At 49.1% G+C, this 16,753-nt stretch overlaps 6 non-coding genes across 6 annotated transcripts; all 6 read right to left on the bottom strand.

Annotated features, from left to right (window-relative positions):
- Positions 1-2,478: 2,478 nt before the first annotated feature.
- TRNAR-ACG (transfer RNA arginine (anticodon ACG)) lies at positions 2,479-2,551 on the bottom strand. The gene has a single exon. It is a non-coding gene; the product is annotated as a tRNA-Arg (tRNA).
- Positions 2,552-2,863: 312 nt separating this feature from the next.
- TRNAR-ACG (transfer RNA arginine (anticodon ACG)) lies at positions 2,864-2,936 on the bottom strand. The gene has a single exon. It is a non-coding gene; the product is annotated as a tRNA-Arg (tRNA).
- A 4,524-nt stretch (positions 2,937-7,460) lies between these two features.
- TRNAR-ACG (transfer RNA arginine (anticodon ACG)) lies at positions 7,461-7,533 on the bottom strand. The gene has a single exon. It is a non-coding gene; the product is annotated as a tRNA-Arg (tRNA).
- A 312-nt stretch (positions 7,534-7,845) lies between these two features.
- Positions 7,846-7,918, bottom strand: TRNAR-ACG (transfer RNA arginine (anticodon ACG)). The gene has a single exon. It is a non-coding gene; the product is annotated as a tRNA-Arg (tRNA).
- A 4,517-nt stretch (positions 7,919-12,435) lies between these two features.
- TRNAH-AUG (transfer RNA histidin (anticodon AUG)) lies at positions 12,436-12,508 on the bottom strand. Its single transcript has one exon. It is a non-coding gene; the product is annotated as a tRNA-His (tRNA).
- A 312-nt stretch (positions 12,509-12,820) lies between these two features.
- Positions 12,821-12,893, bottom strand: TRNAR-ACG (transfer RNA arginine (anticodon ACG)). The gene has a single exon. It is a non-coding gene; the product is annotated as a tRNA-Arg (tRNA).
- Positions 12,894-16,753: the final 3,860 nt, after the last annotated feature.

Below are 16,753 nucleotides of genomic sequence, written 5' to 3' on the forward strand. Positions count from 1 at the left end.
TGATATTGTATTTGAATCGTACTCATACACGCGTGTTTCAGAGCGTGACGAGGCAAGGGAGGGGAAGAAGGGAGGACAAAACAGCGATCTTCCTAGGCCCAGTGACATTGAGAATGCTCAAGTGCAGGGTAGAGGGAGGGAGGAAAGTGCAAGGAGAGGGGCGAGGTGGAACGTGCCGAGGAAGGGATAAAAACAACAACAACTGGTAGCGCAGCCAGCAGGGTGGCAAGTGCGAGGTTTAAAGCGCAGACAAGGGGTGTCTGATAAGTGCAGGTAAGGGCACTGTAGGGTTACAGATACAGACCCAAGTGCAAGGATTGCGTGCAAGGGTTGCCAGGAGGCAGTGCAGGTGTGCGGCTGGGTGGGCAGGGACCTTGGCCCGAAATCAGAGGGTAGCCAGGTGCACAGAGCCGAAGCAGACAGATCAGCAGGGGAGCGGAAGAGCAAAGGCAGAAGCAAAGAGGAAGGTCTTGAGGTGCTTCCGGAACCAGAGATGGTTCTCCTCAAGTTTCAGTGTGGCAGGCAGGCTGTTCCAGAGGGAGGCCCCAGCTGAGGAAAGAGATCTACCCCCAACTCGTTGCTTGGAGAAGCGACCGGCCCTGAGGGAGTTGGAGGTGGAGGAGAAAAGAGCTCGAGTGGGAAGGTATTTACGGAGGGAGAGTTGAAGGTATTTTGGACCCAGGCCCCAGTAAGCCTTGTGGACAATGCAGAGGGACTTGAAATTAACCCTTGCAGCCACTGGGAGCAATGAAAAGATTTCAGGGCTGGAGAGATACGATCCCTGGGCTTCAGACCAAGGAAACGTCTTGCAGTCCTGTTCTGGATGAGTTGCAGAGGACAGAGAGAAGAAGCAGGCAGATTTAGAAAGAGGCTGTTGCAGTAGTCTAGCCTAGAGAGAATCAGAGCTCTAGATACAGTAAGCTTCTGGGGGAAGGAGAGGAAAGGAACAATACCTCTGCAAATGTACAGTTGGTAGTTTGACTTCTTAGAGATGTCAGAGATGTGAGAAGAAAAGGAGAGTGTGGAGTCGAAGATGACCCCAAGGTTCTTAGCCTCAAAGGTGGGAGCAGGAAGAGGGCCAAGGGAGGCCGGCCAGAGAGTGGCAGGAAAGGAGGGTGCAGGTGTGCCGATGAGGAGAATCTCTGCCTAAATGGGATTAAGGCAGAGATCATTGGCGGCAGACCAGTCCTGGATGGCAGACAGACGGTCAGAGATGAGGGAGGGAAGCCTGAAAACAAGCAGAGTGTCATCCGCATAGCACTGAAAGTTGAAGCAGAGAGCTGCAATGCGGTGGGAAATGGGTGCCAGGTATTGGTTGAACAGCCAGGGAGAGAGGTTAGACCCGTGGGGAACACCACAAGTAGAGAATGAGATGGCGAAAAGGAAGGACCCAAGTTGGACCTGGGAGGGCCGATCAGAGTGGAAAGAGGTCATCCAGGCCAGGGCCTGATCAGTGATACCCGGCTTATCACGGAGACAGTTGAGCAGGATGGCATGGTTGACCGTGTCAAAGGCAGAAGAGAAATCGAGTAGGATGAGGACCCAAAAGGGATGTTAGAGTCATGGTTGGACAGCAGGTCTTCACAGGTGTTCAGGAGAGCAGTTTCCATGCTTCTGACAGCTCTGAAGCCAGGCTGATGGTCATGGAGACAACCAACAGAGTCGGTGTGAAGATTAAGCTGGGAGATGGTCAGCTTTTCCAAGAGTTTGCCCTGGAAAGGAGTGATAGAAACCTGCGAAGTTAGCCGGGCCGGAGGGGTCGGCTGTGGAATTTTTGAGAAGAGGGTGCACAAGAGAATGCTTCAGAGTGGAGGGGAAGATTCCACAGGTGATGGAATGGTTACAGAAGTCGGCCAGATTCAGAGCAAGGGTGTCAATGTGGTCCTTGATGGTTTTGGACGAACAGGGAAGAACCTGTTTTGACTGGAATCATACAATCTCCTGGGCTTGCGCCAATCTGGTTTCCAACCAAGCCACGGCACTGAATCGGCCTTACTGGACCTAAAGATTCAACAGGATGATATCAAAGATGCCAAGAAGCAAGCCCTCCTCTTGTTACTGGGCCTGTCTGCAGCCTTCGACCATGTATACATATTGAATAAATCAAAAAGGCAGCCTATGATCGAGCCAGCCAGGAGTCAACCTGGAATTAGTCAAATGTGTTATCCATTGCGCCACTGGACCGCTGCTACAGCGTGAGCAGGAGTCAGCACTTTTGTAACGAAACAGAAGTTTCCTGCTTGAGACACAGTGAGAAACGTACTTCTCATTTTTACAAGGAGAGGTAGAAAAAAACGCTACAAGCCCACAATGAGCAGGTGAGCGAGCGTGTGCCATCATGAGAAACTTAGTTCTCATTTTTCCCAGAGGAGAGGTAGAAAAAACGCACTAACTACGAACAAACAATGTGCTTTTGTGTGCCATGCGTGACAAGGCTCATTTTTAAATACTTTCTAGAACAAAAAGGCAGCATGCGAACGAGCCAGCCAGGAGTCGAACCTGGAATCTTCTGCTCCGTAGGCAGACGCGTTATCCATTGTGCCACTGGCCCGCTGCTGCAGTGACTCTTGGAATCAGCACTTTTGTTACGACGCAGATGCTCATCATGCGGATTGAGCCATCATGAGCAACTTAGTTCTCATTTTTATAAGGAGAGGTGGTTGAAAACACGCCTACGAACTGACAATGAGCAGGCGTGTGCCATGTGTTAGAGACATCATGAGAAATAACGTAGTTCCCATTTTTTCTCCCGAGTAGAGGTAGAAACACGCTGCAACAGTGACTACAAACACACAATGAGCTTTCGAGTGCCTTGCGTGAGAAGGCTCATTTTTAAATACAGAACAAAAAGGCAGCATTTGAATGAGCCAGCCAGGAGTCGAACCTGGAATCTTCTGCTCCGTAGGCAGACGCGTTATCCATTGCGCCACTGGCCCGCTGCTGCACTGTGTGCTGCATTCAGCACTTTTGTTACGAACCAGAGGCTCAGGTCGGGCTGCCTGAGACATCACGAGAAACTTTGTTCTCATTTTTACAGCGAGAGGTAGGAAAAACGCTACCAACACACAATAAGCAGGCGTGTGACATGTGTTAAAGAAGGCTCATTTTTAAATACTTTATTGAAAACAATACATACAAACATCTGACAAAGAACGCATTTGGCATCAGATACTGCCCGGATTGCAACTCTCTGCACGTATTTTCTGGCGAGTTTTACGGACCAAGCATCTCATTTATTGTACTATAGCACTCACATTTTCATGCGCAAATAACAGATTTAGACTGTTTTCACTTTTTAGTATTGTACCATTTTATGTGCTCGGTGCTCTTCAGTGTTAAATCCGCGGGAGAGGATGATCTGTACCCAGATCAACCCCAAAAGTGCCATACATATATGAAACAGGTAAGGCCTGAGTGATAGGCGTGCCAAGGAGTACTCGACGTGCATGCCACAGAAACGCGAAACATGCAACAAGTGAGAGACATAAAATGGGGTTTTTCACTTTAAGAAATAACATATAATATATTGAATACAATTTTTTGTTTACTTCTTAAAAGGTGTTTTATTGAGCTGTAGCCTTCCTCTTAGAGAGCAGGACTAAGAAGCCCGGCTGGAGCATTTCAGCACATTTTTATTTCCTTTTGGCGATCGCTGTGTCAGGGTGTTGGGTTGGGGCTCCAAGATTGCCGAACACCAGGCGAGCAGTCTATCATGGGGAACAGTTTAGTATACAACACCGGTGCGATGAAGGCACATGGCCTACTGTGCATTTTAAGCACCACCTATAAGCCGAAACCGTTGCATTGAAGTACAGGTAGGAGGGAGATGACATGTGAAGAGGGACACACGACTTGTTTTTTTTTGGGTTATTTATTTGTTAAATATTGTTGGTTGTTTATCGTCTAATTGACTGCCTTGGGCCATGCTTACCTCTTTGGCCATTCCCACCCACTCCTTGCCCCTCCCACCCAAAACTCAACCCCTGGTATCTATGTTGTTTCTAAGCAGTCTGCTGTGAGTTAATGGCTTAATTGCCGCTGTAAATGGCTACCGGTATAATAACAAAAATCTTACCCAATTCTACCTGTCCTTAACTCACTACCCCACCCCCTCTATTCCCACCTCTCCCCTCTCACCCAATCTACCCTTATCCCCACCCTACTCTACCACCACTGACTATACCCCAAACCACTCTACACCTACCCCACTCTTCGCTACCCACAATATCCCACACCACTGTACACCTACCCTACCCACTGCCCCACCCCACTGTACCCCTATCCATCAAACCACTGTAGACTGGCAAGGTGACACGAGGTCCTTTGATCCCAATAGATTTCGCCCAGCCTTTCCATATCTTCAGATCACTACCGAGTTAAGGTACGTGTTTGTTGAGTCTTCAACTTACCCCAGACCTACGCTAGTTGTTCAAGATCAGACAGGCAGTCAAAGTGAACAGGCACGCCTTTGACAGTGTCTCTTCGGATGTAGGTAGATGCACAAAGTATTCAATTCTGAGGTCCATGCATTCTGCCATGTAAGCGCCAAACAGCCCTTTCACGGGAAGACCCTTCAAAAAGTAAAGACTCCGCTTTCTGTATGTTGGCATGTAGCACGTAGCCCATCTTGGCAGATAGCGTACATCACATTGCATCTAGTGGTGGCCCCATGTTGTGATTCTTCACTTGCCAAATCATAGCAGTGCTAAAAGGTCATGGCCAAGAGGCCTCAGCGGCAGGGGATCTGCGTCCAGTGCAAATTGGCACATGCCAAAACGTCCTGAACAATGGAGAAGGCAAAGAAGTTTCATTAGTGGTGTAATGGGAGGATAAATCGTGTTCCAGATGTTGGGGACATCCCTCAGACCTGTTAAGGGCCTCCTTCACACCACTGAGGAATCATCCTTGTTTGTTACTGTTTGCAATGAATGATTGAAGGAGTTGCGTATCTTCAGATCTATAGATTCCTGCTATGATATGACATGATATTGTATTTGAATCGTACTCATACACGCGTGTTTCAGAGCGTGACGAGGCAAGGGAGGGGAAGAAGGGAGGACAAAACAGCGATCTTCCTAGGCCCAGTGACATTGAGAATGCTCAAGTGCAGGGTAGAGGGAGGGAGGAAAGTGCAAGGAGAGGGGCGAGGTGGAACGTGCCGAGGAAGGGATAAAACAACAACAACTGGTAGCGCAGCCAGCAGGGTGGCAAGTGCGAGGTTTAAAGCGCAGACAAGGGGTGTCTGATAAGTGCAGGTAAGGGCACTGTAGGGTTACAGATACAGACCCAAGTGCAAGGATTGCGTGCAAGGGTTGCCAGGAGGCAGTGCAGGTGTGCGGCTGGGTGGGCAGGGACCTTGGCCCGAAATCAGAGGGTAGCCAGGTGCACAGAGCCGAAGCAGACAGATCAGCAGGGGAGCGGAAGAGCAAAGGCAGAAGCAAAGAGGAAGGTCTTGAGGTGCTTCCGGAACCAGAGATGGTTCTCCTCAAGTTTCAGTGTGGCAGGCAGGCTGTTCCAGAGGGAGGCCCCAGCTGAGGAAAGAGATCTACCCCCAACTCGTTGCTTGGAGAAGCGACCGGCCCTGAGGGAGTTGGAGGTGGAGGAGAAAAGAGCTCGAGTGGGAAGGTATTTACGGAGGGAGAGTTGAAGGTATTTTGGACCCAGGCCCCAGTAAGCCTTGTGGACAATGCAGAGGGACTTGAATTTAACCCTTGCAGCCACTGGGAGCAATGAAAAGATTTCAGGGCTGGAGAGATACGATCCCTGGGCTTCAGACCAAGGAAACGTCTTGCAGTCCTGTTCTGGATGAGTTGCAGAGGACAGAGAGAAGAAGCAGGCAGATTTAGAAAGAGGCTGTTGCAGTAGTCTAGCCTAGAGAGAATCAGAGCTCTAGATACAGTAAGCTTCTGGGGGAAGGAGAGGAAAGGAACAATACCTCTGCAAATGTACAGTTGGTAGTTTGACTTCTTAGAGATGTCAGAGATGTGAGAAGAAAAGGAGAGTGTGGAGTCGAAGATGACCCCAAGGTTCTTAGCCTCAAAGGTGGGAGCAGGAAGAGGGCCAAGGGAGGCCGGCCAGAGAGTGGCAGGAAAGGAGGGTGCAGGTGTGCCGATGAGGAGAATCTCTGCCTAAATGGGATTAAGGCAGAGATCATTGGCGGCAGACCAGTCCTGGATGGCAGACAGACGGTCAGAGATGAGGGAGGGAAGCCTGAAAACAAGCAGAGTGTCATCCGCATAGCACTGAAAGTTGAAGCAGAGAGCTGCAATGCGGTGGGAAATGGGTGCCAGGTATTGGTTGAACAGCCAGGGAGAGAGGTTAGACCCGTGGGGAACACCACAAGTAGAGAATGAGATGGCGAAAAGGAAGGACCCAAGTTGGACCTGGGAGGGCCGATCAGAGTGGAAAGAGGTCATCCAGGCCAGGGCCTGATCAGTGATACCCGGCTTATCACGGAGACAGTTGAGCAGGATGGCATGGTTGACCGTGTCAAAGGCAGAAGAGAAATCGAGTAGGATGAGGACCCAAAAGGGATGTTAGAGTCATGGTTGGACAGCAGGTCTTCACAGGTGTTCAGGAGAGCAGTTTCCATGCTTCTGACAGCTCTGAAGCCAGGCTGATGGTCATGGAGACAACCAACAGAGTCGGTGTGAAGATTAAGCTGGGAGATGGTCAGCTTTTCCAAGAGTTTGCCCTGGAAAGGAGTGATAGAAACCTGCGAAGTTAGCCGGGCCGGAGGGGTCGGCTGTGGAATTTTTGAGAAGAGGGTGCACAAGAGAATGCTTCAGAGTGGAGGGGAAGATTCCACAGGTGATGGAATGGTTACAGAAGTCGGCCAGATTCAGAGCAAGGGTGTCAATGTGGTCCTTGATGGTTTTGGACGAACAGGGAAGAACCTGTTTTGACTGGAATCACACAATCTCCTGGGCTTGCGCCAATCTGGTTTCCAACCAAGCCACGGCACTGAATCGGCCTTACTGGACCTAAAGATTCAACAGGATGATATCAAAGATGCCAAGAAGCAAGCCCTCCTCTTGTTACTGGGCCTGTCTGCAGCCTTCGACCATGTATACATATTGAATAAATCAAAAAGGCAGCCTATGATCGAGCCAGCCAGGAGTCAACCTGGAATTAGTCAAATGTGTTATCCATTGCGCCACTGGACCGCTGCTACAGCGTGAGCAGGAGTCAGCACTTTTGTAACGAAACAGAAGTTTCCTGCTTGAGACACAGTGAGAAACGTACTTCTCATTTTTACAAGGAGAGGTAGAAAAAAACGCTACAAGCCCACAATGAGCAGGTGAGCGAGCGTGTGCCATCATGAGAAACTTAGTTCTCATTTTTCCCAGAGGAGAGGTAGAAAAAACGCACTAACTACGAACAAACAATGTGCTTTTGTGTGCCATGCGTGACAAGGCTCATTTTTAAATACTTTCTAGAACAAAAAGGCAGCATGCGAACGAGCCAGCCAGGAGTCGAACCTGGAATCTTCTGCTCCGTAGGCAGACGGGTTATCCATTGCGCCACTGGCCCTCTGCTGCAGTGACTCTTGGAATCAGCACTTTTGTTACGACGCAGAGGCTCATCATGCGGATTGAGCCATCATGAGCAACTTAGTTCTCATTTTTATAAGGAGAGGTGGTTGAAAACACGCCTACGAACTGACAATGAGCAGGCGTGTGCCATGTGTTAGAGACATCATGAGAAATAACGTAGTTCCCATTTTTTCTCCCGAGTAGAGGTAGAAACACGCTGCAACAGTGACTACAAACACACAATGAGCTTTCGAGTGCCTTGCGTGAGAAGGCTCATTTTTAAATACAGAACAAAAAGGCAGCATTTGAATGAGCCAGCCAGGAGTCGAACCTGGAATCTTCTGCTCCGTAGGCAGACGCGTTATCCATTGCGCCACTGGCCCGCTGCTGCACTGTGTGCTGCATTCAGCACTTTTGTTACGAACCAGAGGCTCAGGTCGGGCTGCCTGAGACATCACGAGAAACTTTGTTCTCATTTTTACAGCGAGAGGTAGGAAAAACGCTACCAACACACAATAAGCAGGCGTGTGACATGTGTTAAAGAAGGCTCATTTTTAAATACTTTATTGAAAACAATACATACACACAAAGAACGCATTTGGCATCCAATACTGCCCGGATTGCAACTCTCTGCACGTATTTTCTGGCGAGTTCTACGGACCAAGCATCTCATTTATTGTACTATAGCACTCACATTTTCATGCGCAAATAACAGATTTAGACTGTTTTCACTTTTTAGTATTGTACCATTTTATGTGCTCGGTGCTCTTCAGTGTTAAATCCGCGGGAGAGGATGATCTGTACCCAGATCAACCCCAAAAGTGCCATACAGATATGAAACAGATAAGGCCTGAGTGATAGGCGTGCCAAGGAGTACTCGACATGCATGCCACATAAACGCGAAACATGCAACAAGTGAGAGACATAAAATGGGGTTTTTCACTTTAAGAAATAACATATAATATATTGAATACAATTTTTTGTTTACTTCTTAAAAGGTGTTTTATTGAGCTGCAGCCTTCCTCTTAGAGAGCAGGACTAAGAAGCCCGGCTGGAGCATTTCAGCACATTTTTATTTCCTTTTGGCGATCGCTGTGTCAGGGTGTTGGGTTGGGGCTCCAAGATTGCCGAACACCAGGCGAGCAGTCTATCATGGGGAACAGTTTAGTATACAACACCGGTGCGATGAAGGTACATGGCCTACTGTGCATTTTAAGCACCACCTATAAGCCGAAACCGTTGCATTGAAGTACAGGTAGGAGGGAGATGACATGTGAAGAGGGACACACAACTTGTTTTTTTTTGGGTTATTTATTTGTTAAATATTGTTGGTTGTTTATCGTCTAATTGACTGCCTTGGGCCATGCTTACTCTTTGGCCATTCCCACCCACTCCTTGCCCCTCCCACCCAAAACTCAACCCCTGGTATCTATGTTGTTTCTAAGCAGTCTGCTGTGAGTTAATGGCTTAATTGCCGCTGTAAATGGCTACCGGTATAATAACAAAAATCTTACCCAATTCTACCTGACCTTAACTCACTACCCCACCCCCTCTATTCCCACCTCTCCCCTCTCACCCAATCTACCCTTATCCCCACCCTACTCTACCACCACTGACTATACCCCAAACCACTCTACACCTACCCCACTCTTCGCTACCCACAATATCCCACACCACTGTACACCTACCCTACCCACTGCCCCACCCCACTGTACCCCTATCCATCAAACCACTGTAGACTGGCAAGGTGACACGAGGTCCTTTGATCCCAATAGATTTCGCCCAGCCTTTCCATATCTTCATATCACTACCGAGTTAAGGTACGTGTTTGTTGAGTCTTCAACTTACCCCAGACCTACGCTAGTTGTTCAAGATCAGACAGGCAGTCAAAGTGAACAGGCACACCTTTGACAGTGTCTCTTCGGATGTAGGTAGATGCACAAAGTATTCTATTCTGAGGTCCATGCATTCTGCCATGTAAGCGCCAAACAGCCCTTTCACAGGAAGACCCTTCAAAAAGTAAAGACTCCGCTTTCTGTATGTTGGCATGTAGCACATAGCCCATCTTGGCAGATAGCGTACATCACATTGCATCTAGTGGTGGCCCTATGTTGTGATTCTTCACTTGCCAAATCATAGCAGTGCTAAAAGGTCATGGCCAAGAGGCCTCAGCGGCAGGGGATCTGCGTCCAGTGCAAATTGGCACATGCCAAAACGTCCTGAACAATGGAGAAGGCAAAGAAGTTTCATTAGTGGTGTAATGGGAGGATAAATCGTGTTCCAGATGTTGGGGACATCCCTCAGACCTGTTAAGGGCCTCCATCACACCACTGAGGAATTATCCTTGTTTGTTACTGTTTGCAATGAATGATTGAAGGAGTTGCGTATCTTCAGATCTATAGATTCCTGCTATGATATGACATGATATTGTATTTGAATCGTACTCATACACGCGTGTTTCAGAGCGTGACGAGGCAAGGGAGGGGAAGAAGGGAGGACAAAACAGCGATCTTCCTAGGCCCAGTGACATTGAGAATGCTCAAGTGCAGGGGAGAGGGAGGGAGGAAAGTGCAAGGAGAGGGGCGAGGTGGAACGTGCCTAGGAAGGGATAAAAACAACAACAACTGGTAGCGCAGCCAGCAGGGTGGCAAGTGCGAGGTTTAAAGCGCAGACAAGGGGTGTCTGATAAGTGCAGGTAAGGGCACTGTAGGGTTACAGATACAGACCCAAGTGCAAGGATTGCGTGCAAGGGTTGCCAGGAGGCAGTGCAGGTGTGCGGCTGGGTGGGCAGGGACCTTGGCCCGAAATCAGAGGGTAGCCAGGTGCACGGAGCCGAAGCAGACAGATCAGCAGGGGAGCGGAAGAGCAAAGGCAGAAGCAAAGAGGAAGGTCTTGAGGTGCTTCCGGAACCAGAGATGGTTCTCCTCAAGTTTCAGTGTGGCAGGCAGGCTGTTCCAGAGGGAGGCCCCAGCTGAGGAAAGAGATCTACCCCCAACTCGTTGCTTGGAGAAGCGACCGGCCCTGAGGGAGTTGGAGGTGGATGAGAAAAGAGCTCGAGTGGGAAGGTATTTACGGAGGGAGAGTTGAAGGTATTTTGGACCCAGGCCCCAGTAAGCCTTGTGGACAATGCAGAGGGACTTGAATTTAACCCTTGCAGCCACTGGGAGCAATGAAAAGATTTCAGGGCTGGAGAGATACGATCCCTGGGCTTCAGACCAAGGAAACGTCTTGCAGTCCTGTTCTGGATGAGTTGCAGAGGACAGAGAGAAGAAGCAGGCAGATTTAGAAAGAGGCTGTTGCAGTAGTCTAGCCTAGAGAGAATCAGAGCTCTAGATACAGTAAGCTTCTGGGGGAAGGAGAGGAAAGGAACAATACCTCTGCAAATGTACAGTTGGTAGTTTGACTTCTTAGAGATGTCAGAGATGTGAGAAGAAAAGGAGAGTGTGGAGTCGAAGATGACCCCAAGGTTCTTAGCCTCAAAGGTGGGAGCAGGAAGAGGGCCAAGGGAGGCCGGCCAGAGAGTGGCAGGAAAGGAGGGTGCAGGTGTGCCGATGAGGAGAATCTCTGCCTAAATGGGATTAAGGCAGAGATCATTGGCGGCAGACCAGTCCTGGATGGCAGACAGACGGTCAGAGATGAGGGAGGGAAGCCTGAAAACAAGCAGAGTGTCATCCGCATAGCACTGAAAGTTGAAGCAGAGAGCTGCAATGCGGTGGGAAATGGGTGCCAGGTATTGGTTGAACAGCCAGGGAGAGAGGTTAGACCCGTGGGGAACACCACAAGTAGAGAATGAGATGGCGAAAAGGAAGGACCCAAGTTGGACCTGGGAGGGCCGATCAGAGTGGAAAGAGGTCATCCAGGCCAGGGCCTGATCAGTGATACCCGGCTTATCACGGAGACAGTTGAGCAGGATGGCATGGTTGACCGTGTCAAAGGCAGAAGAGAAATCGAGTAGGATGAGGACCCAAAAGGGATGTTAGAGTCATGGTTGGACAGCAGGTCTTCACAGGTGTTCAGGAGAGCAGTTTCCATGCTTCTGACAGCTCTGAAGCCAGGCTGATGGTCATGGAGACAACCAACAGAGTCGGTGTGAAGATTAAGCTGGGAGATGGTCAGCTTTTCCAAGAGTTTGCCCTGGAAAGGAGTGATAGAAACCTGCGAAGTTAGCCGGGCCGGAGGGGTCGGCTGTGGAATTTTTGAGAAGAGGGTGCACAAGAGAATGCTTCAGAGTGGAGGGGAAGATTCCACAGGTGATGGAATGGTTACAGAAGTCGGCCAGATTCAGAGCAAGGGTGTCAATGTGGTCCTTGATGGTTTTGGACGAACAGGGAAGAACCTGTTTTGACTGGAATCACACAATCTCCTGGGCTTGCGCCAATCTGGTTTCCAACCAAGCCACGGCACTGAATCGGCCTTATTGGACCTAAAGATTCAACAGGATGATATCAAAGATGCCAAGAAGCAAGCCCTCCTCTTGTTACTGGGCCTGTCTGCAGCCTTCGACCATGTATACATATTGAATAAATCAAAAAGGCAGCCTATGATCGAGCCAGCCAGGAGTCAACCTGGAATTAGTCAAATGTGTTATCCATTGCGCCACTGGACCGCTGCTACAGCGTGAGCAGGAGTCAGCACTTTTGTAACGAAACAGAAGTTTCCTGCTTGAGACACAGTGAGAAACGTACTTCTCATTTTTACACGGAGAGGTAGAAAAAAACGCTACAAGCCCACAATGAGCAGGTGAGCGAGCGTGTGCCATCATGAGAAACTTAGTTCTCATTTTTCCCAGAGGAGAGGTAGAAAAAACGCACTAACTACGAACAAACAATGTGCTTTTGTGTGCCATGCGTGACAAGGCTCATTTTTAAATACTTTCTAGAACAAAAAGGCAGCATGCGAACGAGCCAGCCAGGAGTCGAACCTGGAATCTTCTGCTCCATAGGCAGACGAGTTATCCATTGCGCCACTGGCCCTCTGCTGCAGTTACTCTTGGAATCAGCACTTTTGTTACGACGCAGAGGCTCATCATGCGGATTGAGCCATCATGAGCAACTTAGTTCTCATTTTTATAAGGAGAGGTGGTTGAAAACACGCCTACGAACTGACAATGAGCAGGCGTGTGCCATGTGTTAGAGACATCATGAGAAATAACGTAGTTCCCATTTTTTCTCCCGAGTAGAGGTAGAAACACGCTGCAACAGTGACTACAAACACACAATGAGCTTTCAAGTGCCTTGCGTGAGAAGGCTCATTTTTAAATACAGAACAAAAAGGCAGCATTTGAACGAGCCAGCCAGGAGTCGAACCTGGAATCTTCTGCTCCGTAGGCAGACGCGTTATCCATTGCGCCACTGGCCCGCTGCTGCACTGTGAGCTGCATTCAGCACTTTTGTTACGAACCAGAGGCTCAGGTCGGGCTGCCTGAGACATCACGAGAAACTTTGTTCTCATTTTTACAGCGAGAGGTAGGAAAAACGCTACCAACACACAATAAGCAGGCGTGTGACATGTGTTAAAGAAGGCTCATTTTTAAATACTTTATTGAAAACATCTGACAAAGAACGCATTTGGCATCAGATACTGCCCGGATTGCAACTGTCTGCACGTATTTTCTGGCGAGTTCTACGGACCAAGCATCTCATTTATTGTACGATAGCACTCACATTTTCATGCGCAAATAACAGATTTAGACTGTTTTCACTTTTTAGTATTGTACCATTTTATGTGCTCGGTGCTCTTCAGTGTTAAATCCGCGGGAGAGGATGATCTGTACCCAGATCAACCCCAAAAGTGCCATACAGATATGAAACAGATAAGGCCTGAGTGATAGGCGTGCCAAGGAGTACTCGACGTGCATGCTACAGAAACGCGAAACATGCAACAAGTGAGAGACATAAAATGGGGTTTTTCACTTTAAGAAAATAACATATAATATATTGAATACAATTTTTTGTTTACTTCTTAAAAGGTGTTTTATTGAGCTGTAGCCTTCCTCTTAGAGAGCAGGACTAAGAAGCCCGGCTGGAGCATTTCAGCACATTTTTATTTCCTTTTGGCGATCGCTGTGTCAGGGTGTTGGGTTGGGGCTCCAAGATTGCCGAACACCAGGCGAGCAGTCTATCATGGGGAACAGTTTAGTATACAACACCGGTGCGATGAAGGCACATGGCCTACTGTGCATTTTAAGCACCACCTATAAGCCGAAACCGTTGCATTGAAGTACAGGTAGGAGGGAGATGACATGTGAAGAGGGACACACGACTTGGTTTTTTTTGGGTTATTTATTTGTTAAATATTGTTGGTTGTTTATCGTCTAATTGACTGCCTTGGGCCATGCTTACCTCTTTGGCCATTCCCACCCACTCCTTGCCCCTCCCACCCAAAACTCAACCCCTGGTATCTATGTTGTTTCTAAGCAGTCTGCTGTGAGTTAATGGCTTAATTGCCGCTGTAAATGGCTACCGGTATAATAACAAAAATCTTACCCAATTCTACCTGTCCTTAACTCACTACCCCACCCCCTCTATTCCCACCTCTCCCCTCTCACCCAATCTACCCTTATCCCCACCCTACTCTACCACCACTGACTATACCCCAAACCACTCTACACCTACCCCACTCTTCGCTACCCACAATATCCCACACCACTGTACACCTACCCTACCCACTGCCCCACCCCACTGTACCCCTATCCATCAAACCACTGTAGACTGGCAAGGTGACACGAGGTCCTTTGATCCCAATAGATTTCGCCCAGCCTTTCCATATCTTCATATCACTACCGAGTTAAGGTACGTGTTTGTTGAGTCTTCAACTTACCCCAGACCTACGCTAGTTGTTCAAGATCAGACAGGCAGTCAAAGTGAACAGGCACGCCTTTGACAGTGTCTCTTCGGATGTAGGTAGATGCACAAAGTATTCTATTCTGAGGTCCATGCATTCTGCCATGTAAGCGCCAAACAGCCCTTTCACAGGAAGACCCTTCAAAAAGTAAAGACTCCGCTTTCTGTATGTTGGCATGTAGCACGTAGCCCATCTTGGCAGATAGCGTACATCACATTGCATCTAGTGGTGGCCCTATGTTGTGATTCTTCACTTGCCAAATCATAGCAGTGCTAAAAGGTCATGGCCAAGAGGCCTCAGCGGCAGGGGATCTGCGTCCAGTGCAAATTGGCACATGCCAAAACGTCCTGAACAATGGAGAAGGCAAAGAAGTTTCATTAGTGGTGTAATGGGAGGATAAATCGTGTTCCAGATGTTGGGGACATCCCTCAGACCTGTTAAGGGCCTCCATCACACCACTGAGGAATTATCCTTGTTTGTTACTGTTTGCAATGAATGATTGAAGGAGTTGCGTATCTTCAGATCTATAGATTCCTGCTATGATATGACATGATATTGTATTTGAATCGTACTCATACACGCGTGTTTCAGAGCGTGACGAGGCAAGGGAGGACAAAACAGCGATCTTCCTAGGCCCAGTGACATTGAGAATGCTCAAGTGCAGGGGAGAGGGAGGGAGGAAAGTGCAAGGAGAGGGGCGAGGTGGAACGTGCCTAGGAAGGGATAAAAACAACAACAACTGGTAGCGCAGCCAGCAGGGTGGCAAGTGCGAGGTTTAAAGCGCAGACAAGGGGTGTCTGATAAGTGCAGGTAAGGGCACTGTAGGGTTACAGATACAGACCCAAGTGCAAGGATTGCGTGCAAGGGTTGCCAGGAGGCAGTGCAGGTGTGCGGCTGGGTGGGCAGGGACCTTGGCCCGAAATCAGAGGGTAGCCAGGTGCACGGAGCCGAAGCAGACAGATCAGCAGGGGAGCGGAAGAGCAAAGGCAGAAGCAAAGAGGAAGGTCTTGAGGTGCTTCCGGAACCAGAGATGGTTCTCCTCAAGTTTCAGTGTGGCAGGCAGGCTGTTCCAGAGGGAGGCCCCAGCTGAGGAAAGAGATCTACCCCCAACTCGTTGCTTGGAGAAGCGACCGGCCCTGAGGGAGTTGGAGGTGGAGGAGAAAAGAGCTCGAGTGGGAAGGTATTTACGGAGGGAGAGTTGAAGGTATTTTGGACCCAGGCCCCAGTAAGCCTTGTGGACAATGCAGAGGGACTTGAATTTAACCCTTGCAGCCACTGGGAGCAATGAAAAGATTTCAGGGCTGGAGAGATACGATCCCTGGGCTTCAGACCAAGGAAACGTCTTGCAGTCCTGTTCTGGATGAGTTGCAGAGGACAGAGAGAAGAAGCAGGCAGATTTAGAAAGAGGCTGTTGCAGTAGTCTAGCCTAGAGAGAATCAGAGCTCTAGATACAGTAAGCTTCTGGGGGAAGGAGAGGAAAGGAACAATACCTCTGCAAATGTACAGTTGGTAGTTTGACTTCTTAGAGATGTCAGAGATGTGAGAAGAAAAGGAGAGTGTGGAGTCGAAGATGACCCCAAGGTTCTTAGCCTCAAAGGTGGGAGCAGGAAGAGGGCCAAGGGAGGCCGGCCAGAGAGTGGCAGGAAAGGAGGGTGCAGGTGTGCCGATGAGGAGAATCTCTGCCTAAATGGGATTAAGGCAGAGATCATTGGCGGCAGACCAGTCCTGGATGGCAGACAGACGGTCAGAGATGAGGGAGGGAAGCCTGAAAACAAGCAGAGTGTCATCCGCATAGCACTGAAAGTTGAAGCAGAGAGCTGCAATGCGGTGGGAAATGGGTGACAGGTATTGGTTGAACAGCCAGGGAGAGAGGTTAGACCCGTGGGGAACACCACAAGTAGAGAATGAGATGGCGAAAAGGAAGGACCCAAGTTGGACCTGGGAGGGCCGATCAGAGTGGAAAGAGGTCATCCAGGCCAGGGCCTGATCAGTGATACCCGGCTTATCACGGAGACAGTTGAGCAGGATGGCATGGTTGACCGTGTCAAAGGCAGAAGAGAAATCGAGTAGGATGAGGACCCAAAAGGGATGTTAGAGTCATGGTTGGACAGCAGGTCTTCACAGGTGTTCAGGAGAGCAGTTTCCATGCTTCTGACAGCTCTGAAGCCAGGCTGATGGTCATGGAGACAACCAACAGAGTCGGTGTGAAGATTAAGCTGGGAGATGGTCAGCTTTTCCAAGAGTTTGCCCTGGAAAGGAGTGATAGAAACCTGCGAAGTTAGCCGGGCCGGAGGGGTCGGCTGTGGAATTTTTGAGAAGAGGGTGCACAAGAGAATGCTTCAGAGTGGAGGGGAAGATTCCACAGGTGATGGAAT

This window comes from Ambystoma mexicanum, chromosome 13 (assembly GCF_040938575.1).
Source record: "Ambystoma mexicanum isolate Mex_15411 chromosome 13, UKY_AmexF1_1, whole genome shotgun sequence".
Classification (NCBI taxonomy): domain Eukaryota; kingdom Metazoa; phylum Chordata; class Amphibia; order Caudata; family Ambystomatidae; genus Ambystoma; species Ambystoma mexicanum.